The sequence below is a fragment of the Chiloscyllium punctatum genome, chromosome 45 (assembly GCF_047496795.1).
Source record: "Chiloscyllium punctatum isolate Juve2018m chromosome 45, sChiPun1.3, whole genome shotgun sequence".
Taxonomy (NCBI): domain Eukaryota; kingdom Metazoa; phylum Chordata; class Chondrichthyes; order Orectolobiformes; family Hemiscylliidae; genus Chiloscyllium; species Chiloscyllium punctatum.
Window position 1 is genome coordinate 64,392,150 of NC_092783.1, and position 26,377 is coordinate 64,418,526.

General features: G+C 43.0%; 1 protein-coding gene across 11 annotated transcripts in view; it reads right to left on the bottom strand.

Annotated features, from left to right (window-relative positions):
- Positions 1-26,377, bottom strand: part of foxp4 (forkhead box P4) — a 395,078-nt gene that overhangs the window by 318,778 nt on the left and 49,923 nt on the right. Inside the window, exon 1 of one of the 11 annotated variants that reach the window (XM_072563951.1) lies at positions 15,995-16,101. The exons of the other annotated variants lie outside the window; for them this stretch is intronic. The gene's annotated coding sequence lies outside the window, so the exon portion shown is untranslated. Of the gene's footprint in view, positions 1-15,994; positions 16,102-26,377 lie in introns of those variants that run through there. 11 annotated transcript variants of the gene reach the window in all.

The window sequence follows — 26,377 nt, forward strand, 5'->3', positions numbered from 1 at the left end:
CACTGATGAACTAATTTCTATAAATTAGCAAAGGAAATCCTCTTTTCCTAATTTGATGTTAAATTAGTGTATGTATTACCCATAAATCAACTTGCTTACTGATTCAATCCAGAAATGAAGCTCAACTAAGGGAAGTAATTAAATTGATAGACAATGACATTATCGAACAGAATTATAGTAACTAAAGATCACTTATAAAGATGGTATGAAACTAGGTGCATCACAAATATTGCATTTTTATTATTCTAAAGTCAAGATAGTAACAAAGGTGGATTCATTTCTGATTCCACCACTATAATTAGGCAAACAAAATCTGTCACAAAAATTGATTGTTGAAAGACATTGGCAAGTTTGATTGATGGGGACAGCCAATGCAATATCAGTTTTTGTTACACTGGTTGGGCTTTATTTAGATTAGGTTAGATTACTTACAGTGTGGAAACAGGCCCTTCAGCCCAACACGTCCACATTAACCTGCCGAAGCACAACCCACCCATACACCTACATTTACCCCTTCACCTAACACTACGGGCAATTTTAGCATGGCCAATTCACCTGACCTGCACATCTTTGGACTGTGGGAGGAAACCGGAGCACCCGGAGGAAACCCATGCAGACATTAGGAGAATGTGCAAACTCCACACAGTCAGTCGCCTGAGGAGGGAACTTGACGTAAAGTTCTGTGTCTTGGAATGAAACATGTATCAGCAGCTTTTCAATTATTAAAGAATATGATCATCAAAGGATTATGTTACTGATTTGGTTGCTTTTAGTCAATCCTAGGAAGGACATTTGTATCACTTTGACAAATGATTTGATCAGTTACATGGAGTCAATTTGGTCATACATTTGGCTAAAACTGAATTTTCTACAGCAAAACTCTGGGCTATACTGGGGACAATACCAAATAGCACCTGGAGAAACATCAGTCAGGGCTTCCTTGGATATTCCTGTATCTAAGGCATATTGCCATATTGGTAAAGGTGGATCTTATTGGGAGTTCCTTCCAGATTTCAATGCTGCAGTTAAAGAAGGCATGCAACTTGGATTAATAAGAGTGCCTGTATTCAATTAGAAGCTGTACTGACTGATGCACTAGTTTAGCAGCACAAAATGATGAATATATATCATCAACTAGCTGTGACAACCAGTAATGTAAGTATTGGTTCAGTGTTATTAGAGGAAGGTGAGATGGGAATCATATGGTGAGACAGTTTTGTTCCATGAAATGAAACACATGTCAACTGACTTAATCAATGGTGGGGAGTTAAATAAAAAGCCTGGTCTTGGTTTTAAGAGATCCTGAAATGTACATATCCAACAATTCTGTGGAGGTCTTTATATGGATCCCCCTTTTCTTCAAACATCTGTGATAAGAATTTAAGACTGTTTCATTGGCATGTAATGTTACAACCTTACAATCTAAAAAAAATTCAAAGCAATATTTTCATCGACACTGTTAAGAATAAATATGAAAGAAATGAAAGCTATAATCATCATGGACTTATTTAGAAGATGATTGTTATCAAAATCCTCATGCATTTAATGTTAGTGTTACTACTTTTAACTGAGTTAAAAGTACACCCCAGTCCAACACCGGCATCTCCAAATCATGGCTACTTTTAATAATTTGGGATAAAAATTTAAAACGCTTTTGAAGGATACCACTTTCATATAATATGTGATAAAATTTTATCATTTGTTTTCATCACTTTAGAATTTGCATTTTAAGGTGTGTTTTGGGGTTTACTTCTGTGATGACGGCTTGTGTGTCTTAGTTATCAATGATTCTCAGATGGCACTTTCCAAACCCATGACCACTTCCATCTAGGAGGACAAGGGGAGCAGATACATTGAAACACCAGCCCTTGTAAGTTCCCTCCAAACCATTCACTATCATGACTTGGAAATATGTCGCCGTTCCTTCAATGTTAGTGGGTCAAAATCTTGGAACTCCCTCTCTAAGCGCATTGTGGATTAACCTACAGCACATGGATTGTAGCAGTTCAAGAAGGCAGCTCACCCCCACCTTCTCAAGGGCAACTCATAGGAAATAAACATTGGACCAGGAATGAGCATAAGAAAAAGGTTAGAATGGTAAATTTAAATATTTTTCCAAAAAAGCATATGACTTAATCTAAATGACTAGATAAATCACCTGGTGAGTTAATTGATGAAATCATTATAATGTTGAATTCTTATGGCATACGGAAAGACAGACCAGGGACATCAATCAACTTTTAGCTTGATACCAACAATAGGACAGTTTGTGGTAGACCAGGCTTTTGGATTTGGAAAAAAGTATTGAATGTCTTCTAGTATTTTATGTTGATAGGAATTTTCTTAAAATTCATTTTGGAACAATCAATGAGGTAGTTGGTGTCTGTAACTTGGAGAGAGACGGTAATAGCGATCATATCTTGTGAATGTAGAGAAAGTTGACAAAAGGAAATATTTGCAACCCTGTTAATCGAGAAAATTAAAGAGTTAAGATAGAAAAGCACTTCACTGGTGTTGAGTGTCGGTAAAGGGTACTGCTGGAAAAAGTGCTGAATTTTTTTGATATTTATGTTACTTTTGTGTAATAAACTATTGTGTGTTTTTTTAAAGAACATTGACAGTTTTGTCAGTAACTGAACACTACAGTAACTAAATTGCAAAAATAATACTTATGAGCTATCAAGCTGGGTTTCACTCTGAGACCTGTCCAATATTATCATCAGTGGAATCATAACAAAAGCATAACAGCACATAAGGCGAATAGGAAGGAGAGTCAAAGAGAGACATACACAGGCAGAACACTAACAAACCCAATAGGAGAGTGGTCTTTCAATGTTTCAGATGGAGTGGCACTGACTTGGGAGAACACCAGTTCTGTTTATGCATCACATGTCCTTAGTCTAGTATCAATGCCACAGCAAAATTCTCATCCCTTCAATTTCTCTGCTTTGCACTTAAATAAAGAATCAAATCCCTCCCATCTGTGGGCCTGTTGCCAGCAATGTTCGAGCGCAATTTCCACTTGTCACCATTAGTGAAAGGTACTGTTTATATATTCCTGAGGTATGGCTGGGATAGAACAGCCTGAGAAAAAAGATCAACTGTGAGGCAAGGGAGGGGAAAAAAGACTGAACTTTTGGTCTCACGTTTATAAAAAGCTGAATTAAAAAAAATAGAATCTTGAGGATCGAATAATTCATTAATATATTCTGGGACAATTCTTTCAAAGTAGGCTTGGTTCTGTTCCAAATGCACTAAAGGGTTTTCTGCATATTTTCAAATCCATTATCCTCAGCCGATTTCATTATGCTATCATGCACACATCACTTTCAGTGTTGAAGTTTGACAGAAAACAAAAGGCAGCAATTGTACCCACTGGATCCTATACATAATGAATGATAATGCCAGTCATTAGGGTGCTTCAATTCCTAATAGTCATTTGATATTTCTCAAGATCTCTCTTGCCAGAGATTCTTACACCGTGTGCATTGGATAGGATGGTCAGCAGTTATCACAATTTCGCTCAGAGTTAATTCCCATACATTGAGATCTGTTTTCTTAAAATAAAAGCTGAAAGGAAGACTGGTTTAAAAATGATTAAAATGCAAACACACTTTTTAATTGTCCCATTTAATTGCAACGTTGTACATGGCCTACTTCCTTCATCTAGGGAGAGACCCAGACAGACAGTGAGAATGAGAAATTAAAAGTGCATGCACGCGATGGAAAGATCATGACAAAATAAAGAGCTCGAGTTGTTACTGCTTTGGCTGCAGTTGGGAGAGTATGCCCAAAATGTGCTTGAAAATGCATTGGTTACAATGCAGTTCAAGATTCCTCGGAAATTCATTTTCATCGACACAAATGTGTACTCTTCACTGAACTAACATAATTGAGCTGTGTAATAGAACTTAATTAATTTTTTTCTTTCCAATATAAAATATTCCTTGAGATATTTAAGAGCAATAATATGGAATAGTGTGAATAACACAAATGAAAATGATTTTATCACAAAAAACATAAATATTTTAAATAAGATTGTTCAGTTCTCCACCTGATTTGAAATTAATGAAAATAATTTTTAAAAAATGATTGTGGATTGTTTACGCATTTCACAGTTGGACATTGGTCATTTCCTTAGTAAGTTGATCATTTTTGATTTGGGAAGTTGCATCCCCAAGTATCTGTATCCATGAAAATGTGGCGGAATTAACCAGGAGATGTGTCCAGTTTTGGTTGTGTGCTGTGACCCAGTCTGACTGACTGATTGGGAAACGAGTGGAACAGATTGTGGAAAACATAAACATCTGTGGAGTTTGGGAGTATCACATATTTTAAAATATTCTCACTAAAATCCACATTATCTTGATGTTACCGACTGAAACTAATTCACCTCCAAAAACTTTCAGAAATATAAGGTGCAACATTAGGGAAAGTCTGGGTGTAAAGATCAGAGAAAAATCAAAGAAGACAAAAGGCTGGGATCATTAGGAAGAATAAACTCAAGGGGATAAATGACCTGCTGTTGTTCCTATATTTGAAATAAAAGGCGAGAGAGTGGATGAAGAAGGTTAATCAAGCACGATAGGAAGAGTGCAAAAGTGGAACTTATTATTAAAGATGAAGGGAAACAAGACCCCAGTGAGACAAAGGATAAATCGACAGAGACTAGAGAGAGGAACTGTCCAAGTCTTCCCCCTTCACTGCAGCATCCTGCAAAGCAGCCACTTTAGACAATATGATATCGGGGCAGAGGTGGGCCATTCAGCCCACCGAGTCTGCTCTGCCATTCAATGAGATCATGGTTGATCTGATCATCCTCAATTCCACTTTTGTGCCTTTACCCCACAACCCTGATTCCCTTCCTCATTAAAAATCTGTATCTCTTGGTCTTGAATATAGAACACAGAACAGTGCAGTACAGGATCAAGCCCTTTGCCCTACCATATCTATGCTGACCATGGTGCCTGACTATTTCCTGCTTGTTCATGTGTCTGTCTAAGTGCCTCTTAAACATTGCTATTATATCTGCTTATATCACCTCCCCTGGCAGCATGGTCCAGTCACCTATGCGTAAAAAAACTTGCACTACACATCTCCTTTGAACTTTCCCCTCTCACCTTAAACCTCTGCCCCCTAGTGTCTGACATTTCCATTCTGGGAAAGACACTCTGAATATCCATCCTATCCATGCTCCTCTAATTTTATATAGTCTATCAGGTCATCCCTCAGCCTCTGATGCTCTAGAGAAAACAATCCAAGTTTGTCCAATCTCTCCTTACAGCTAATGCACTCCAATCCAGGCAACAGTCTGGAAAATCTCATCAGCACCCTCTCCAAATCCTCTACATCCTTCCTATCTTGCGACAACCAGAACTGCACAAAACACTCCAAATGTGTTCTAACTAAAGTCTCTTTTGATAGTGCAACTAGGAAAGGGCTATATTAGACCTTGTATTGAGGAATGAACCTAGCCAGGTAATTGGAGTTTCAGTGGAAGAGCATTTTGGGAACAGTGATCATAATTCCACAATTAATGAGATAGCTATGGATAACGATAAGACCAACCCTGGAGTGAAAATGTTAAATTGGGAGAAGGCTAATTACAACAGTATTAGGCTAGAAGTGGAGAAATTGAACTGGAGCAGCTGTTTGAAGGTAAATATGATACATCTAACACCTAGGAGTCTTTTAAAGGCCAATTAATCAGAGTTCAGGACCAGCATGTTCCTGTGAGAATGAAAGATCAGGAACCTTGGATGATGAAAGATGCTATAAGTTTAGTAAAAGGGAAAAAGGAAGCAAATGCAAAATTTAGAAAACAGAAATCAAGGATAAAGGAGGGAATTTATGAGTGGAACTGGAGGAAGTGGGTGAGGACCTTCATGAATATTTTGCATCAGTGTTCACCAAGGAGAAATACATGGATGATGGTACAATTTGTGGATTCTCTAAGACATATTAACATTAAGAAGGCGGAGCTATTGGGTGTCTTGAAAAACAGAGCTGAAAATGTGTTGCTGGAAAAGCGCAGCAGGTCAGGCAGCATCCAAGGAACAGGAGAATCGACGTTTCGGGCACAAGCCCTTCCTTTTATGCCCGAAACGTCGATTTCCCTGCTCCTTGGATGCTGCCTGACCTGCTGCGCTTTTCCAGCAACACATTTTCAGCTCTGATCTCCAGCATCTGCAGTCCTCACTTTCTCCTGTCTTGAAAAACATTAAGGTAGATGTATCTGCAGGGTTTGATGAGATCTACTCCAGGATACTAAAGGAGGCAAAGGAGGAGATTGCTAGAATCTTGACAGAAATCTTTGTGTCCTCTTCAGCCTCAGACAAGGTCCCAGAGACTGGAAAACAGCCAGTATTGTTCATTTGTTCAAAAAGGGCAGCAAGGATAATCTAGGAAATTATAGGCCAATCAGTTTTATGTCAGTGGGAGGGAAATTATTGGAGAAGATTCTTTGGGACAGGATTTACTCACATTTGGAGAAGAATTGATGTGTTTGGATAGCCAACATGGATTTCTGTGGGGAGGATTTGTCTCACAAAGTGATTAAGTTTTTTGAGGAAGTGATGAAGATGATTGACAAAGTAAGATTAGTTTAGATTCCCTACGGTATGGAAACAGACCCTTCGGCCCAACAGGTCCACACAGACCCTCCAAATAGTAACCCACCCAGACCCATTCCCCCACCCTATAATTACCCCTGTCTAACACTATGGGTAACTTAGCATGGCTAATTAACCTGACCTGCACATCTTTGTACTGTGGGAGGAAACTGGAGCACTCGGGAGAAACACATGCAGACACGGGGAGAATGTGCAAACTCCACACAGACAGTCCCTGGTGCTGTGAGGCAGCAGTGCTAACCACTGAGCCACCATGCCACCCCAGGGAAGTGAATATTGTCTACATGGACTTTGCTAAAACATTTGACAAGGTATCTCATGATAGACTGCTACAGAGGATGAAATCACATGAATCCATTCATATACTTATGATGTAGTCTCAGCAGCCCTATGTGCTAGAGAATTCCACTTGTTAACTAACCTCTGACAGAAGAAATTCCTCCTGATCTCAGGTATGACCTGGTGATCCCTGATTCTGAGAGTATACCTTCTGCTCCTACAAGGGGAAACAAGCTTTCCACATTTACATTGTCAAGGCATCTAAGAATCTTGGATGTTTCAATAACTTCCCAGACTGACTGAGCCTGCAGCATCATATTCTTGTCCTTCCTCTTGGGATTATTGTAGTTTTCAACAGAAATGGATTTGCAGCTGACCAGCTGGACTGAAAGAAGGTCAACTTTCTGTAGGACCTTTGTTCTTGTAAAGCATCGCGAGGTATTTTTCAGGTTCATTATCAAACAAAATACTGAGCAATCTAAGGAAATATCAGGATAGATGACCAAATCTTCAAAGGAATAGGCTTTATAAGCATCACAAAGGAGGGAAAAGATGTGAAGTGGTTTCAAGATAGAATTCACACACAGCCAGTCAACTGAATTTTCGGCCCCTAATGGTGGTGCTTTGAGAATTGATACTGTGTACACGAGACCAGAAATTGAAGGAACACAACTAATTGGATGATGGTCAAAGAATTTACTGAGATTGACGGTGAGGGGTGTGGGAGGTGGAGAGGTTTAAAATCAAGGATGAGAAGTTTAAATCATCGTGTTGGTCAGCAAGTGTGAGCACTGTGCGAGTTAACATATGGTTTGCAGATTGTTGGATGAGCTGATGTTTACCACAGGTAATGGATGAAAAAGTGGAGGTTGGAGCAAAGAAAAGAGAGAGTGAAGGAAGGTACATGTGCATCAGAAATGAATCTCAGTGATCCCGAAGAGGGGGCGAGGGGGGAAGGCAGACACAAAGAGAGAGCAGTTAACAGAGATATCTTTGCATGGCTAATTAACCTGACCTGCACATCTTTGTACTGTGGGAGGAAACTGGAGCACTCGGGAGGGATCAGGGAAGGGTCAGGGATGAAGAAATGTCGAACTGGAAAGAGACAAGCACAGAGTGATAATGAAAATCTACTTCAGACATTCTCCAACAGAAAGGAAAGATAGAAATATGATGTGGAATGGTGGCTCAGTGGTTAGCACTGCTGCCTCACAGCACCAGGGACCTGGGTTCAATTCCCGTCTCAGGCAAATGGCTATGTGGAGTTTGCACGTTCTTCCCGTGTCTGCGTGGGCTTCCTCCCACAGTCCAAAGATATGCAGGTTAGGTGAATTGGCCATGCTAAATTGCCTGTACGCCTGTCGTGTTTGGTGCATTAGTCAGGGGCAAATGTAGGGGAATGGGTCTGCGTGGGTTGCTCTTTGGAGGATTGATGTGGACTTGTTGGGCTGAAAGGCCTTTTTCCACACTGTAGGGAATCTAATCTAAAAAAACAAGAAATGAATCGGCAATTCACACTAAGCATATTGTACACACCAGTGTTGGTGATTTGAGAATATCCTGAACTCAGGTGAAGCAGAGAGCTGCAATTACTGTTTTCTGTTTATTACACATTGTGAATTTGATAATTCCAATAAAAAAGTCATACAATAGTCCATAATGGAAAGGGTCCGTCCTTTTCGACACTGAGTTTAGACTGTAGCTATCACTGTCCATCCCATACTAAGTCACTAACATACACCTTAGAAACCAATTTGTTCCCCACTTTCATTTTAGTTAAAATGCATCAGCCCATGGTATGAAACAACAGCATGTTTGGGAAGATAGGATATGTCAATTAGAAGCCAAACATGAGGATGTGAGCCATTGATTCCCTCTGTTTAAAAAGGGGCAGATTGGAACAGAGGGCAGAACTCGGGGTCAGAGTGGGAGGTGGGCTAAAGGGGCAGGGAATAGGGAGCTACAGATGAGAAGAGGAAATTCATTCCTTTCATGAGCAGTCACTTCCTGTCAAACAGACTGAAAAATCCTTGAAAGTGTGAGGGACTCAATTCCAGTTAAAATAGGTCATCAGTGACATTGGGAGTCTCCATATACTGGGCACTTCATCTGAAAAGGAAAAATAATTAAAAATAATTCTCCACCTCCCTACCTTATATTAAAATTTCACTCTCAAAACGCAAAAGGGCCTATTTTTACATCAAAAAATACACCACAAAAGGGTGATGGAATTGCTGCCTGTAATGACAGTGGAAAAAGCAGATGATAATTTGTATTAACTAGGGAGCAACGAGTCAAGCTCATTTGCATCTTTTAGATTATATGCATTTCAGAAGTAATTTCTGGAGGGGCAATGAATGAGTATTAATTCCCGCGTGAATTCACAATATAGAAAAAAAACCCATCAAACAGCACACAGGGAAAGAGAGAGAAATTCACAGCATAATAAACGGAAGCCAGGTTTGTGAGAACTAATTCACCACCAGCGTGTTTCAGCCGTGTATTTAGGATCCAACATAATGTCTATAGAAAGGCTGCTACTTCAGTACTTTAACATTTTCCTAGATAATTATCATATCATATTTCATTTCTGGGATACAATGCCAGTTCCTCGCATTACTCTCTTTGCAATTATTAAAGTCGAGAGAAGGTGTATAAAATCCCAGTCCATTCGAACCCTTTTCAGAGTGTGTCTGCAGTTGATGCACATATTTACTGAAATTTGGTAAAAAATTATCTTCAACCCTAATTATGACATATTTATTTGCTCTGTCCTGCAGATAATATTGTGCCTCATTGTTCAATTAGTAATTATGAAAATTAATAGCAAACAAAGACTATAATGAATACGGATTTAGTAACACTGACAGCACTCACACAAATATGACAAGGTCAAATTATATTTTTTGTGTGTAATTCAATGAATGTCATTAAGAAACATTCAGCAGAATCTGTACTCTTTGTTCACCATAAAACAGACTCCTTTATTTTCATTAATGAATCTTATATTATTTCCTCATGTCTCACAGTTTTCTGCTGGCAGTAGTGACTCTCAGTGGAAACAATTCCACCAGAGGCAACAGCTAGTGATCGGTCTTTGTGCAAGATCTGGATACAATGTGCTGTCAGGCACTTCAACTGTGTCAGGCATCACAGTTCACATCTGCATCCTTCCTAAACAGAAACAGAAATTACTGGGGAAACTCAGCACCTGTGGGAGAAAGCAGAGGTAATGTTTGGAATGCAGTGACCATTGTTCAGGGTTTTTCCAGCAATTTCTGTTTTTGTTTCAGATCTTCAGCGCCTACAGTACTTTGTTTTATTTTATTGCATTCTTCCAAACCTTATTGGGATGAATGAGCAGTGACAGGAACCAGGAAATGAAGGGAGAAATGGAGCCAATGGAAAAGGATGAAGATGGTGAGGTTCAGCAGGACACGGGCCATGAGTTGGAGAGTTGGTTACGCGAAGAACTCAAGACTTGGGATAATACGGAGATTTATTTCAGAGGGAGTGAGGGGAAATTAGGGGCAGAGATTGGCAATAACCTATGTTCTTTATCAAGGTTTGATACAACTAGAAGCTTGCTCAGCCATTTCAGAGTGTGCTAGGGAGTTAGCTGCATTGCAATGAGCATGGAGTCACATGTAGGCCAGATCAGGTAAGGAGGGCAGATTTCTTTCCCTGAAGAACCATCTATGATTTTCACAGCAATTGATGATGGTCACTGTTGGATTACCTCTTTTTATAGATAACAGATTTATTAATTGATTATATTCAATCTCACCAGCTATCATGGTGAGATTTGTGGAGCATTACCCTGGGTCACTGGATTACTAGTTTAATAATATTACCACAATGTCACTGCCTCCTTCTCAAGGTCAATTAGGGATGGGCAATGCATCCTGGTCTCTTGCAATCAACAAAGTATCGACCCCAACATTGCATCCTGGCTCAGAGAGGCTGTCTATGTAACCATGAGAACGTAATGCAGAATCACATCAAAGTTAATGCAACAAATTGATCTTGCACGGAAACCTTGACCCGAAAGATACAACAGCACAGGAGCTCCACCAGCTCGAGGTTCGGCTCATTCCTGCAGGGGTTTAAGGAGGCAGTTCACCAACACTACATCCTCAGGACAGGGGGGACAGGGGAATAACGATTGTCCCGCTACAACATGGGGAAAAAAATCACTAAAAGCCTGTTAGGATCAGGCACTTGAAGCTGAACTCTGGAATGATCACAATGGAGATGTCAGCTGCTGATTGGTTTTGCTGGATCAGGTACGGAGGGGCCTGTTCACATCTCTCAAGCCTCTGATTCAATTTTAATTCCTTCCACTTACTGCAGTTCTGTAACAATTAACTGATAAAAACCTAACAATCTCAAGTTCCATTGATCTCCAGTGTTTTGGCGGGGAGCAGGTGGAGGGGACAGAGTTCCAGATTTTCACTTCACTGTGAGATATACTGAAAGCATGGGGTCACCTTGGTATCGCCCCGAGAGCACTGTCTAACTTTAAGGTTCTTCTGCCTTGTTCTGGACTCCCAACACCCACCACCCCCTGCCTAAGAGGAAACAGCTTCTCTCTTACCAGTAAGAGGTGTGAAATGGGTGAAGATTATGGTTAAAAGTTCTGGATTCAACTTTCTTAATGTTCCATGATTCGGTCTCTCACATTCCTGTCAGCTGCTCAAGGGTTTGGGCATGGGTTCAGCCAACACAGCACAAACAACATGATGAGTGTCACCAATGTACACCTAGAAGTTGACCCCGTGCTTTGGGTTATAGCAATGACTGGGCAAACACTGCAGCAACAAAGGGGCAAAAACCATAGCAACCAACAGCACCAGAGAAACACGTTTGTCAGGGACCGTGTTTATATCCAAGAGGCAATAAAAGGGGGATAGTGGTTGCTCCTGAGTCTAAGGTCCATATCCACAAAACAGAGAAAACAGTTCAGAAAGAAGCAAACTGTATGCTTCCAGTTCAAATTGTTTGTGCTTTGTAAGCACATTTCCTTTTATGTCTAAATTTTCTGGGAGTATTTTATTCCAAGCACAATTTAATTTGTCTGCTTAGAATAGTCCTGACTCCTTGTTTAATTTCACAATTTTTTTTTAAAAGCACAGAGCACATAAAACCGAAGCACACAGTGGTGCTTTTGTCTCTGTTTGGATTATTCACAGGTTAAGTACATGCTTCTTCCTCCACAGGTTCACATTTTACAAAAATACAGACTCTCTTTTGTTCGTTTTCCCAGCTTCTCTCTCAGGATGACCCATCGCTAACGGCTAGACCTTGTCTCCCCAGTTGCTGACTGCTCTTTCCTTAGTTAGACTGGTGTCAAGATGGGGGAGTCCCTTTGTCCATCCAGGAATGCTGAGGGCGGTAACCATCCAACTGGTTACAAACACACATCTAATACCCTGTGTCAACATCACCTCAGTTATTGACTGCCACTAGCACGTTACGACGAAGAACACTTACTGACAATAAATTGAGATTCAGTTGTGACAGCCTCTTGCAGTGGAACAGGCACTTGTCTGATACCAAATTCTCCAAACACACACAGAAACAGTGGCCACTTAATAACAGCATCAGAGAGACACAGTCATCAGCCAGGCCTTACCCCAGCAAGAATCACTGCATTCTGGAGAGAAGGATGAATGAGGAAAATTGGAGGGCGAATACAAGGTGAGAGCAATGTCTCTATCAAACAGTGAGTGCCTAATTCTCAATAACTTCCTGCCCAATGAAGAGGTCCCCTGCAGTCATGAATGGGAAGCCATCATAACTAAACCACATCATGCAGACTATTCAAGGCACGGTCCATGCCCCTGAGCATTTGGAGAGACAGTGCCCCTAGGTGGGGGAGAGGAGAATTGACTTGGTTATTGACCAAGGTCGCAGGAAGTGGAAGAGGCCATTCAGCCCCTTGGACCTGTTCCATTCTTCAAGATCATGGTTAACTTGTACCCTGACTCCACTTACCTATCTTAAATCATAGTCTATAATTAATGGGACACAGGTAGACAGGGTGGTTAAGAAGATGTGTAGAACATTTGCCTTCATTGCTCAGACCTTTAAGTATAGGATTTGAGGTGACATTTTGAGGTTATACTGGATGTTGGCGAGGCCTCTTCTGGAATGCTGAGTGCAGTTCTGTCGCCCTGTTATAGGAAGAATATTATTGAATAGAAGAGGGTTCAGAAAATATTTACCAGTCTGTTGCTGGGAATGGAGAGTTTGAGATATTAAAATAGACTGAATAGATCAGGGCTTTTTTCACTGGCACGTCGAAGGTTGGGGGTGACCTTATAGAGGTTTTTATAAAATTATGAGGGGCATAGATTAGGTGAATAGCAAGGGTATTTTCCCTAGGGTGGGGGAGTTCAAAACTGCAGGGTATATTTCTAAGGTGAGAGGCGAAAGATTTAAAAAGGACAAGATTTTACACAGAGGGTGGTTCATGTGTGGAATGAACTGCCAGAGGATGTGGTGATGCAGGTACAGTTTCAATTAAAAGGTATTTAGATAAGTTCATAAATAGGAACGATGCGAAGGGATATGGGCTGAACACAGGCAGGTGGGACTAGCTTAATTTGGGAAGATGGTCGACATGGATTAATGGACCAAAGGGTCTGTTTCCATGCTGTATGACTGTGTGACTCAACCTGAAAGCTTCAGTGAGCAGCAGCACCCACATTTTTTAAAGGAGTGAGTTTAAATTTCCATCTCTCTCTATGTAAGAAAATGCTTCCTGATCTCACCCCCCAAACTCTAATGTTGACTGCTCATTGATCCCAGTCAGTGGTCATTTTGGGAGAATACATTCAAATATTATTTCTCGATCCCATCAGTCTCAGTTTGGATGCTTTCCCTCATCAAACTATTTGTCTGATCTGGAAATGGATGAGAGACAAGAGCAGTGAACCTACAGAGTAACCTCAAGGCAACAAAGGGGAATCGGGAGAACAGAAGATATCTTCGAGAAAAGCAGGTGTCAAACAAAAACAGAAATAAAATAAAACTTGTCAAGACAGCAGGATTCAGACAAGTGACTCGGATATAGCTTGGTGCCTGGGATTCTGTGAGCGATCCAAAGATCCAGATATAAATGCTGCACAAACAAAGGGATTGGGTGGGAATACGTCTCACAAAGTCAACTGGGATGATCTTGGGTCTTGACTTGACTGAGTAAGGTCTGGCTGGGCCAGTGTGTTGCTAATAATCCTCTCTGTCGACAGCCTTTTGTGGCTATGCTAGGTTATTTGCTGCCAAGGCTTGCTAATCACACAACTGTGAAACAATAAAGCTTTAGAACTCAAGTACTGCTTTCATCCTGGAGCCTAATTAACTAAATCAGAAAGACAAAGCATTCAACTATCTGCTGTAAAGAAACAAAGTCAGTCCAGTGTAATTTAGCTCAGCTTTGATTTACTTACTTGTTATGTTCAGTAATCGCTTTTTCTCAGGACACAGATGCCAAACCTTCCCTGCAGCTTTTAATTTGCATTATTTTCCCTTTAATATCTTTCGTCCAGTTGCAGGTACCGACTATATGATTTGGGTTTGGCTTGATTCTGGAGGGGGTTTGGTGTAACTGAAATATTGTACCTCACTACAGCATCAAGCAGTTCATTTTAACTTTGCTTGCTCCTTCTAACTTCTGCAAATGTTACTTTGCCCTCAATACTTCCACCTCTTTCTATATTTTCCTCAAGATCCACCCTTTGTATTTAAAGCCAGATGCAGGTTCAGATGCAGCTCCAGATGATCTGAACCTGCTTAATGAGTCAAGAGTTTGTTGTGAATGTTTCTTGTCCTATTTTACTCAAAGTTTTTAATTCTGGATTCTGTCACATTTTACTCTCATGGTCAAGACGCCACTTCCTCCACTTGAGGTTCTACACACTTGACCCATTATCTACATGGGAGAATCTAGCATAATGGAGAACTCCATACTGTCGGAGGGTCAGAACTTAGGGAGTGCCGCACTGTCGGAGGACCAGTGCTGAGGGAGTGTCGCACTATCGGAGGGTCCAAACTGAGGGAGCGCTGCACTGTCAGAGGGTCAGTGCTGAGGGAGTGCGGCAGTGTCGGAAGGTCAGTGCTGAGGGAGTGCTGCACTGTCGGAGGGTCCAAACTGAGGGAGCGCCGCACTGTTGGAGGGTCAGTGCTGAGGGAGTGCCGCACTGTTGGAGGGTCAGTGCTGAGGGAGTGCCGCACTGTTGGAGGGTCAGTGCTGAGGGAATGCTGCACTGTCGGAGGGTCAGTACTGAGTGAGTTCCGCACTGTCAGAGAGTCAGTGCTGAGGGAGTGCCGCACTGTTGGAGGGTCAGTACTAAGTGAGTGCCACATTGTTGAAGGGTCAGTACTGAGGGAGTGCCGCAGTGTCGGAGAGTCAGTGCTGAGGGAGTGCTGCGCTGTTGGAGGGTCAGTACTAAGTGAGTGCCACACTGTTGAAGGGTCAGTACTGAGGGAGTGCCGCAGTGTCGGAGAGTCAGTGCTGAGGGAGTGCTGCGCTGTTGGAGGGTCAGTACCAAGTGAGTGCCACACTGTTGAAGGGTCAGTACTGAGGGAGTGCCGCACTGTCAGAGAGTCAGCACAGGGGAATGCCGCACTGTTGGAGGGTCAATGCTGAGGGAGTGCCACACTTTCAGAGGGTCAGTACTGAGGGAGTGCCGCACTGTCGGAGGGTCAGTACTGAAGGAGTGCCGCACTGTCGGAGGGTTAGTGCTGAGGGAGTGCCGCACTGTCGGAGGGTCAGTACTGAGGGAGTGCCGCACTGTCGGAGGGTCAGTACTGAAGGAGTGCCGCACTGTCGGTGGGTCAGTACTGAGGGAGTGCTGCACTGTCGGAGGGACTGTCATTTGGTTGAAGAGTGTGTTTGATTGCAGAGGTGTCTATGGGAGGCAGAGAGCTCTCCTTAGTGCCCTGACCAATATTTGTCCCTCAACCAACATCAGGATAATAAATGATTTAGCCAACGTCACTAGATGTTTACTGTGCACAAATGGGTTTCATTTTTCCCGCATTATGACAGGCATGTTACTTCAAAACACAACATGACGTACTCTGAACATCCTCTGGTGGTGAAAGACACTATATAAATACAAGTCTTCTTTTTGGATTTGATTTGCAGCTGTTCACAATTTGATCCAAGTCAGAAAGAGGTTTGCAATCTTAGCCAGGGATGGTGAAAGCAAGGCACAAAGGTGGAACCTCCCATCAATCCTGAGTCCCTGAGATTAATAATAAAACCATCACTTAAAGAGTGAAATTGAAAAATTACAGATCAAATCAAATAATGATGAACAACAACAATTTTCCAAACAATTTTGAGTGACACTGGAAGAATTATGTTGACAGTCTCTGTTGTGTGACCCGTCTCACCTGCCCTTCTGTAAATTGCAGTGCTTGCAATTCCCTAGCAACAACTGGAGCCGTATAATCAGCCCTAGCAAATTCCATGTCACTAACTGTCCACTCACTCTCATTCAGCAAACTGGTGAGATGGTTTGCAAATGCTTCCGGACTCTCACTGGAGTACAGATGCCCTACACACTCACTCTCACTGGAGTACAGTCCCCACACACTCTAAATCTCACTGGGGCATAGTCCCACACACACTGACTCTCACTGGGGTAGAGTCCCACACACACTGACTCTCACTGGGGGACAGTCCCACACACACTGACTCTCACTGGGGTACAGTCCCACACACACTGACTCTCACTGGGGTACAGTCCCACACACACTGACATTCACTGGAGTATAGTTCCACACACACTGACTCTCATTGGGGGACAGTCCCACACACACTGACTCTCACTGGGGTATAGTTCCACCCACACTGACTCTCACTGGGGGACAGTCCCACACACACTAAATCTCACTGGGGTATAGGTAAAAACAATGACTGCAGATGCTGGAAACCAGAGTCTAGAATAGAGTGGTGCTGGAAAAGCACAGCAGTTCAGGCAGCATCCGAGGAGCAGTAAAATTGACGTTTCGGGCAAAAGCCCTTCATCAGGAATACAGGCAGAGTGCCTGAAGGGTGGAGAGAGCCCCTCACTGAGTATAGTCCCACACACACTGACTCTCACTGGGGTACAGTCCCACACACACTGACTCTCACTGGGGTACAGACCCACACACACTGACTTTCAATGGGGTACACTCCCACACACACTGACACTCACTGGGGTATGGTTCCCACACACACACACACACACACACACTAAATCTCACTGGGGGACAGTCCCACACACATAGATTCTCACTAGGGGACATTTTCACACACACAGACTCTCACTGGGGTACAGTCCCGACACACACTGACTCTCACTGGGGTACAGTCCCGACACACACTGACTCTCACTGGGGTCAGACCCATACACACAGACTCTCACTGGGGTACACTCCCACACACACTCACTCTCACTGGGGTACACTCCCACACACACTGACTCTCACTGGGGTACACTCCCACATACACTGTCTCTCACTAGGGTACAGACTCACATACACTGACTTTCAATGGGGTACAGAGCCACACACACAGACTCTCACTGGGGTACACTCCCACACACACAGACTCTCACTGGGGTACACGCCCACACACACAGACTCTCACTAGGGGACATTTTCAGACACACTGACTCTCACTGGGGTACAGTCCCGATACACACTGACTCTCACTGGGGTACAGACCCATACACACAGACTCTCACTAGGGGACATTTTCACACACACTAACTATCACTGGGATACGGACCCACACACACTGTCTCTCACTGGGATACAGACCCACACACACTGACTCTCACTTGGGTACAGTCCCGACGCACACACTGACTCTCACTGGGGTACACTCCCACACACACACTGCCCCTCACTGGGGTACAGTCCCCCACACACACTGACTCTCACTGGGGTACACTCCCACACACACACTGCCCCTCACTGGGGTACAGTCCCCCACACACACTGACTCTCACTGGGGTACACTCCCACACACACACTGCCCCTCACTGGGGTACAGTCCCCCCCACACACTGACTCTTATTGGGGGACAGTTCTGCGGACATTGACCCTCACTGGAGGACAGTTCCACACACTCTGACACTCACTGGGGTACAGTCCCACACAGACTGATTCTCACTGGGGGACAGTCCCACACACTGACTCTCACTGGGGTGCACTCTCACACACCCTCACTCTCACTGGGGCACAGTCCCCCCCACACACTGACTCTTACTGGGGGACAGTCCCACACACATGGACTGTCCCTAAAGTATGGGTCCCACAGACACGCACTGGATACTGAATGGCTGATTCTATGTAGAATGTTGAAATTACCACTTGTCACTGAGGGAGAAATCTAAGAGTAAGGTTGGAGATGATTTCTCATGTGGACAGAGGGGAGAAATCACTGTGGCAGAGAAAGGGTTAAACTCAGTAGGTGATGAATGATTTCAGTTTTCACTCAAAGCTCACCAAGGTGTCTGCACCAAATTTACTACAATAAATAGAATGTGACCTTTCAGAAAATATTTGAAATGATCAGCAGGGTAAAGCTGGCCTTTAAGAAGCAATCAGTACATTTTATAACGTGGGATATCCCACAGGGTCTAAAACCAAGGAGATCTCAGCTTTAGTGATTGTCTTCACAAATCAGGTGGTCGGATGTGCACTGACAGTGTTCAGGGATTGTTAAAGGGAAACGAGTTAAAAATGAGTGTGAATTGTCAGTCTGCTTGTCTAATTATACTGAAGTGTCCCTGAGATATCTCCCTGCACCAACTGTCCCTACCTAAATCATCAACAATATCACATTCGCCCTGCATTTGCACTCCTGCTCTGTGAAGGAATAATAATCATGTACACGAGTCTGTAGTGAATACACGCATGTATAATTGCGTACATAAGTGTGTGCATATACACATGCATATAATCATGCATAAGTGTGTGCATGCATGTACATGTATGTATAATCATGTATGTGAGTGTGTGCGTATACATGTGTATAATTGTGTATATGAGTGTGCGTGCATATACACATGTTAAATCATGCACACATGTGTGCATATGCATGGGCGTACAATCATATATGTGAATGTGTGTGCATGTGCATGTGTATAATTATGTACATAAGTGTGTGTGTATACACATGTATAATCATGTACGAGTGTGTGTGTGCATGTACTCATGCATATAATCGTGTATGTGAGGATGTGTGCATATACACATTCATATATTCATGTATGTGAGTGCGTACATATACACATGCATATTATCGTGTACGTGTGTGTACATATACACATGCATATAATCTTATATGTGACTGTGTGTATACACACGTGTATAATTGTGTACGTGAGTGTGTGCACATATACACATGTATAATAGTATATGTGTGTGTGTGCGTATATATGTGTGTTATTGTGTATGTGAGTGTGTGTGCGTTTGCATGTGTATAATCGTGTATGTGAGTGTGTTTATGTAAGCATATGCCGTACATGAGTGTGTGTGCATATACATGTGTATAATTGTGTATGTGCATGTGTGCGTTTGCACGTATATAATTATGTATGTATGTGCACGTGCATACACATGTATAATCATGTACATGAGTGTGTGCATTTGCACATGTATAATCGTGTATGTGAGTTTGTGTGCATTTGCTCATTTATAATTGTGTACTTGAGTGTGTGAATGTTTGCATGTGTATAATTGTGTACGTGAGTGTGTGTGCTTATACACTTGTATAATTGTATACGTGAGTGTGTGCATATGCAAGTGTATAATTTGTCCATGAGTGAGCGTATACGTGTGTAATCACGTACGTGAGATTGTGTGTATGCACATGTAAAATCGTGTACAAACGTGTGCATGTGTATACATGTGTGTAATCATGTACATGAGAGTGTATGTATACACGTGGATAATTGTGTACGTGAGTGTGTGTGTGTATATGTGCATAATCGTGTATGTGAATGTGTGTGCGAACACATGTGTATAATCGTGTACTTGAGTGTGTGAATGTATACATGTGTGTAATCATGTATGTGAGTATATGCGCGCATACACATGTATAATTTTATCCATGAATGTGCGTGCATATACACATGTACAATCGTGTGCGTGAGTGTGTGCACATATACATGTGTATAATTGTGTATGTGTGTGCGTATACACGTGTATAATCATGTACGTGCGTGTGCGTATACACTTGTATAATTGTGTACGTGTGTGCACATATGCATGTGTACAATTATGTATGTGTGCGCGTACACACATGTATAATCGCTTATGTGAGTGTGTGTGCGTATAGATGCATGAATATCTTCTGTCTCAAGTCGACGTGGACACTGAGTGTATGGATGGAGTCAGCTGTAATATTTCGGACAGTCCAGTGTCCCACTCCGTGGTGTAGACTATCGGTCCTTGTGTGATTTGGATCAAGCTGCATTTACTCATGGAACTACAATCTGTCACAATCCAGCAACTTGGTGTAGAAAGAAATTGGCAAAAATAAAGACACCCTTCCCCTCCCCCCACCCCACCACTGAATTTGTCTGATGTAACATAATTGTTAGAAAGTCTCACTCCACCATCAAAATCCAAAAACCAGACAGAGCAGCTATAGGTTAAACAGTAAACATACTCAGAAACCAAAACAGCAAAACAATTCTCATTAAATTGGGTCAATCCCAATGAGGACTTGACTGCAAATAAACCCCATACTGCCCTTACAGGGGTGTGGAGGGGTCTGGGGTGAGGAGAGTGAGGGACCACACATGAAGCCATCAGCTGGCTATCTGAACGAGAGCAGAAATGATGGGAGTTGCTAAATATGATGGCAGAAGCCTGGACAGAATGTTTCTGAACTATACTTCCTGTCCCCCCCCTCACCCTCAGGTTGAGAAACCAGCATAGGTAATGAGTGGGTGAGTCTACAGGAACAGATAGCAAGCTGTTAGATTTTACCTTCGAGAATGGAAGGGATCAGGAGAGAGTCCATGGGAGAGACTTTGGGACACCAAAGGGAGAGATCTGAAGAAGGTTTCGGAGACTGGTGGTGGAAGGAATTGTGTGGGAGTATTGAAAGGGAGCAGTTTGGACGATCATCTTATCGTAGGACAGGAGTAACAGAGAAATATTGAAAATCGGAGCAGGAATAGGCCATTCAACCCTTTGAGCTTGTTCCGCCATATGATATGATCATAACTCATCATCCAACTCTGAACCCTGTTCCCAATTTCTCCCCATACTCTTTGATCTCTATATCCAACTCCTTCATGAAAACATTCATTGTTTTGGCCTCAATCCTTCCTGTGGCAGAGAATTCCCCAGGCTCCCCACTCTCTGGGTGAAGACATTTCTCCTCAGCTCAGTCAGAAACGGCCTATCCCATATCCTTAGACTGTGACCCCTGGCTCTGGACTCCCTGGGAATTGGGAACTTCTTGTCTTTACTCTGTGTCTAGTCCTGTTAGAATTTTATGATTTCTATGAAGCCCCCTCTCATTCTTCTAAACTCCAATGAATATAATCTCAATCGATGCACTCACTCTTCACACATCAGTCCCACCATCCAAGGAACCAGACTGATAAATCTCTGGTTAAATGTGAAACCTGAACACAAATGCCATCCAATTCAGATAAATGTGAGTTGGTACATGATGTGTTTGTGGGGGGTGGGGTCATGGGTAATGGGAACACGGGTGTTTGGAGGGAGGAGCAAATGGAATCTCAGATACGTATCCATCAGTTACTAGAGATTGCCCCACAGGGTAGCAAAGTCAGAAAGAGCAAATCAAACACTGCATTTTATTTCCAGAGGGGGAGAAGGGAAGTCATGTTGTAGCTGAATTGAACCTTGGTGATAGCACACATCTGGTACAACTCTGGTCACCATAAGGTACTGGGGAGGCTAGAAATGTGTAGGTTTAGGGCTCTCCCCGCCCACAGCACGATTCTGGGGCGGGAGGGGGAGGGGAGTGGACTGCATACCTCACCAATCCCACACCTTGTTCTGTGCCTTTCCCACCTCCAATCTGGCCACCAATCAGGAGAAACTCCTGCCTAATCTTTCCTGAACATCCTACTCTGGCTCCTACTTCCTTTGTTTCAATGTGGCCCCCCAACCCGACCCCCAGGCCCCACCAAAGTTAAGGCACTGACATTTCCAAACTCTCCTGACAGCAGATCTTTTACATCCAAGCACTTTGAATTTCCCCACCCTCCCATTTTGTCAAAATTCATTCCCAGGAAGTAAGTGTAACTGGCTGGGCCAGCATTTCCTGCCCATCCCTAATTGCCTTAGAACAGAGTGGCTTCCTTCACCATTGCAGGAGGTCTGGAGTCACATGTAAGGGTCTCCCCTCTGACATCGGGGAGCCGGGGTGGAGAGTGATGCATGAGGTGATCCTGTGTAGCCGGTGACTCAGCAAGGTTTACTGGGTGCCAGACCACATGCCCTGGGGGAGACAGTGTTTCACTTTAATGTTGAGTGTGTCCATTTGCAGCCCCTGTTTTATTTTTTGAGAGCCTGCTGTTAAAATTCTGGTTGCACTTCAGCCCCACTCTCCTGATCTACAGGCACCCAGTGAGGAGAAAGGGCAGACGAGTCTACCAGCCTTCTCATGCCTTTACTCTTAGGCCTGGGCAAGACGGTCATTCACAGGCCTTGGCAGCGGATTAAAGAGGGGCTCAATGTTCCCGACTGTCTGCTCCTCTCCCGTGGTTATGTCCATGCTCAGATGCCCCTGGAGAGGGAACACACGGTGCTCACTGGCGCAGTCCAGGCCTTTCGAGACCACTGGGCCCCATGAGAGCTGGAGTGCATTATCAGCCTGGATAATGATATTCTGACTTAGTTCATGGTCTCTGTAATGTAAGTTTCCACTTTGCATTTTGAGATTTCTTTAAGCGTTTGCTTGTGATTTGGTGCCTCGGAAGAGAGTTGTCTTATTTTCCCTTTGTTCCAATTTTGGATCGCTTGGAAGAGCCAAGGGGGCTTCTATTTTAGCCCCATACTGTCACTGTCTTGGGGAACTTTATCTTTAGTTTAAATGAGCAGGGGAGCTTCCTCTGGATTTTAAATATTGTTGGCTCTGTTCCAAGAGTGTTCGATGGGGATGGAGCAGACAGGATTTATTTACTTACTTATTTATTTGTTTATTTATTTGTTTTAGTTGATTTTGCTCGTGTTTATTTTAATTTTGGCCCCCTACGGTTCCTGCCCAAAGAGATTGGTGGGGACCGAGGCAAGGGAGAATCATTTTTAGTTTGTTTATTTGTTTCTATTTTTCCCTGGAGTAATAGGGTCCTTATTTTTGTTTAATGAAGTCAAGGCAATTTTATTTTCTGTTTCAAAAGATCAAGATGAGCTTTGCTGTGCGGTGCTGTGCCTGTCCTGGGAGTGTCTGATTGGGGCAATGTCAGGGAGTGTTGGCTTCCACCTTTTGATTAAAAGAGTGGAGTCACATGTTGCTCGGCGAGGGAAGGATGGCAGATTTCCCTCCCGCGGTTACGTGGTCGCCATGAGGTGAGTTTTTCATTCAAGGTTTTTTTACTGAATTCAAATTTTTGTCAAAGATGGCAGAATACCATTTCCCCGGATTGTCAGACTGTGCCATCTGGATCATTGCCATGACCCCATTGCTTCCCCTTGGCCAGAGCCTGTGTGTAAAATTCTTGGGTGAGGGTATCACCTGGACAGTGAGAGCACCCATCCCAGTGGACGCGTACAAAGCTGAGAAAAATTCACACTATGAACATAGTCACACTGGCAAGGTGGACAACTACTCACTGCTCTATGTTTCCAAAATTTGGTGATATTCTGGAACCGTGGCAATTTGTATGAGGTTAGAATTGAGTATGGGTCTAACTGTATGCATATGTGTGCATGTGTGTGTGTGTGTGTGTGTGTGTGTGTGCGTTTGTATGCACATGTGTGTGTGTGCATGTGTGTGTGTATATGTGTGTGTATGCGTATTGAAATTCACTCTCTGCTCATTGCTGGTTTCTTAAAAACATACATTAGTCCTGACACACAATGACAACTCTCTCCCACTTGTGTAGTTTTACTCTCTCCTGAACAGACAGTGTGTGTTCTTTACTTTTTCATGGGGACTGTTTCCCTCAGTCTCACAGAAATTGTCCCCTCCCTCTCAGATGCTCCCTCTCTCCCTCTCTCTCTGCTCATGTTTAACCTTCCTGATTACCACACGCCTGCTTATTCCTCCTAGAAACTTTCTGCAGGAGCTGGGATCCATCAGCAACAAGCAGGAAAAAGTCAAACCAATTATTGCAAAGCCCAGAGTACAAGCACAGGTGAAATTAAACCTTCACAAATACTTCAAACAGCTGCAGCAATATGACAATAGTTCTCTTTGTTTACATTAAATATCTTTTTAAACTAGAAGAAATATGACATCATTATAAACAGGATTTTTCACTTAAACATTGCTGCATATTTAGTGAATGACTAAGTGGTGGTGTCATGGTAACTGACGGAAAAATAGTGATCACAAAGGTTGCCAGAAGCCCAACAGAAAAAAGAACAGGAACAGTCAGTGCGATGGAAGTGCCTGGGATTGAGACTGAGAGAGAGAGAGGGGAGGTAAAACGTTACTACACAGGGAGCTGTGTGTACTGAACAGCGGGATACAAGGGGACAAAAACAGAAACTGCTGGAAGAGCTCAGCAGGTCTGGTAGCATCTGTGGAGAGAAATCAGAGTTTACAGTTTGGGTCCAGTGATCCTTCCTCAGTTCTGAGAAAGGGTCACTCAACTCGAAATGTTGACTCTGAATTCTCTCCACAGATGCTGCCAGACCTGCTGAGTTTCTTCAGCATTCTCTGCTCTTTATCAAATAATCTCATTTCATGATTCAATTAACAGTTTTAACTGTAATGCATTATAAGGGAGTCCAGTTACATTTCTGTAATGGTGTTGCACGTGCATTTGCATAAATGCGTACCAGTGGATAGTGATCGGGAACCCCTACTGGTCTTCCTATTCCACTCTGAACTGACAAATGCCATTTGGCCTAGCACAAGCTCTTGACAACTTCAGGTCCTTCTTCGCTCTTATTTAACACCCAATGTTCTCGGGGCTCAGATATTGGAAGGCATGTGGTCCTGCTCCATCTGCTTGTGTGGTGGTGAATTTAATATGAAGCAGAATTAACCACTGCCCCTTGATATTCAGTGGTGTGACCATCACTGAATACCCCACTATCATGAACATTATCATTGACCAGAAACTCAATTGGACTCATCACATAAACACAGTGGCTACAACAGCAGGTCAGAGGTGAGGTATACTGCGGTGAGTAACTCACCTCCTGACTCCCCAAAGCCTGACCACCATCTGTAAGCCACAAGTCAGGAGTGTGATGGAATACTCCCCACTTGCCCTGGATCAGTGCAGCTCCAATAACACTCAAGAAGCTTGATACCATCCAGGACATAGCAGACTCTTGATTGGCACCACATCCACAAAGTCCTCAAACACTGATGTTCAGTAGCAACAGTGTGTACTCCCTACAAAATGCACTGCAGAAATTCACCAAGGCTCCTTAGACAAAACCTTTCAAATCCATGACCACTTCCACCTAGAAGGACAAGGGCAGCAGATACATGGGAACACTATCTCCTGCGAGTTCCTCTCCAAGCTGCAGACCATCTTGACTTGGAGATATATCACTCATCCTTCAGCATCACTGGGTCAAAATCCTTGAATTCCCTCTCTAATTGTATTGTGGGTCCACCCACAGGAAATGGACTGCAGTGGTTCAAGAAGGCAGCCCACTCCCACCTTCTCTAAGGCAGCTAAGGATGGGGAATACTGTAAATGCTGGCCCAGCCAGCGATGCCTATATTTTGTAAATGAATAAAAAGAAGCTGGACGCTGACCACTCTCCAGATGCATTCTATGTTCTGTCAGCACTGGCTGTAAATTTCCAGGAGAGTTCAATGAGCTTGGCTCCAATTAGATTCACATTGCTCACTTAAAATTAGATTTCGACAAGTTTTATTTTCCTTTTCTTCTCATTTTCCTGTTTGAAATCCTAAGGGATGAGCAGTGAGATTAGTAGAAAACTCTGCATCACATCTGTTTCAAAATTTCAATTTTCTCAAGATTTGGAATGAAAAACAAATTGCCTTTTACTACAGACCAGTGCTCAGGTCAAGGCTTATTGACAGAAGCTGCTACAAAGCTCATTGATAAAGTCCAACACAAGGACAAGTTGTATCCTTGAAAGAATTGACTAATGTTGGATTACAGATGCACAAGAGCTGCCTATCACCTTGTAATTCACTCAATAAGCAACAGTGAACCTCCCCACTCACTGCTGCCTGTGACTTGGCAGTGGGAACATTGAATGGTCCTATAGAAGCAGCGAGCCTCATGAGTTTTTGTTACTGACTCCCAACTTTGAAG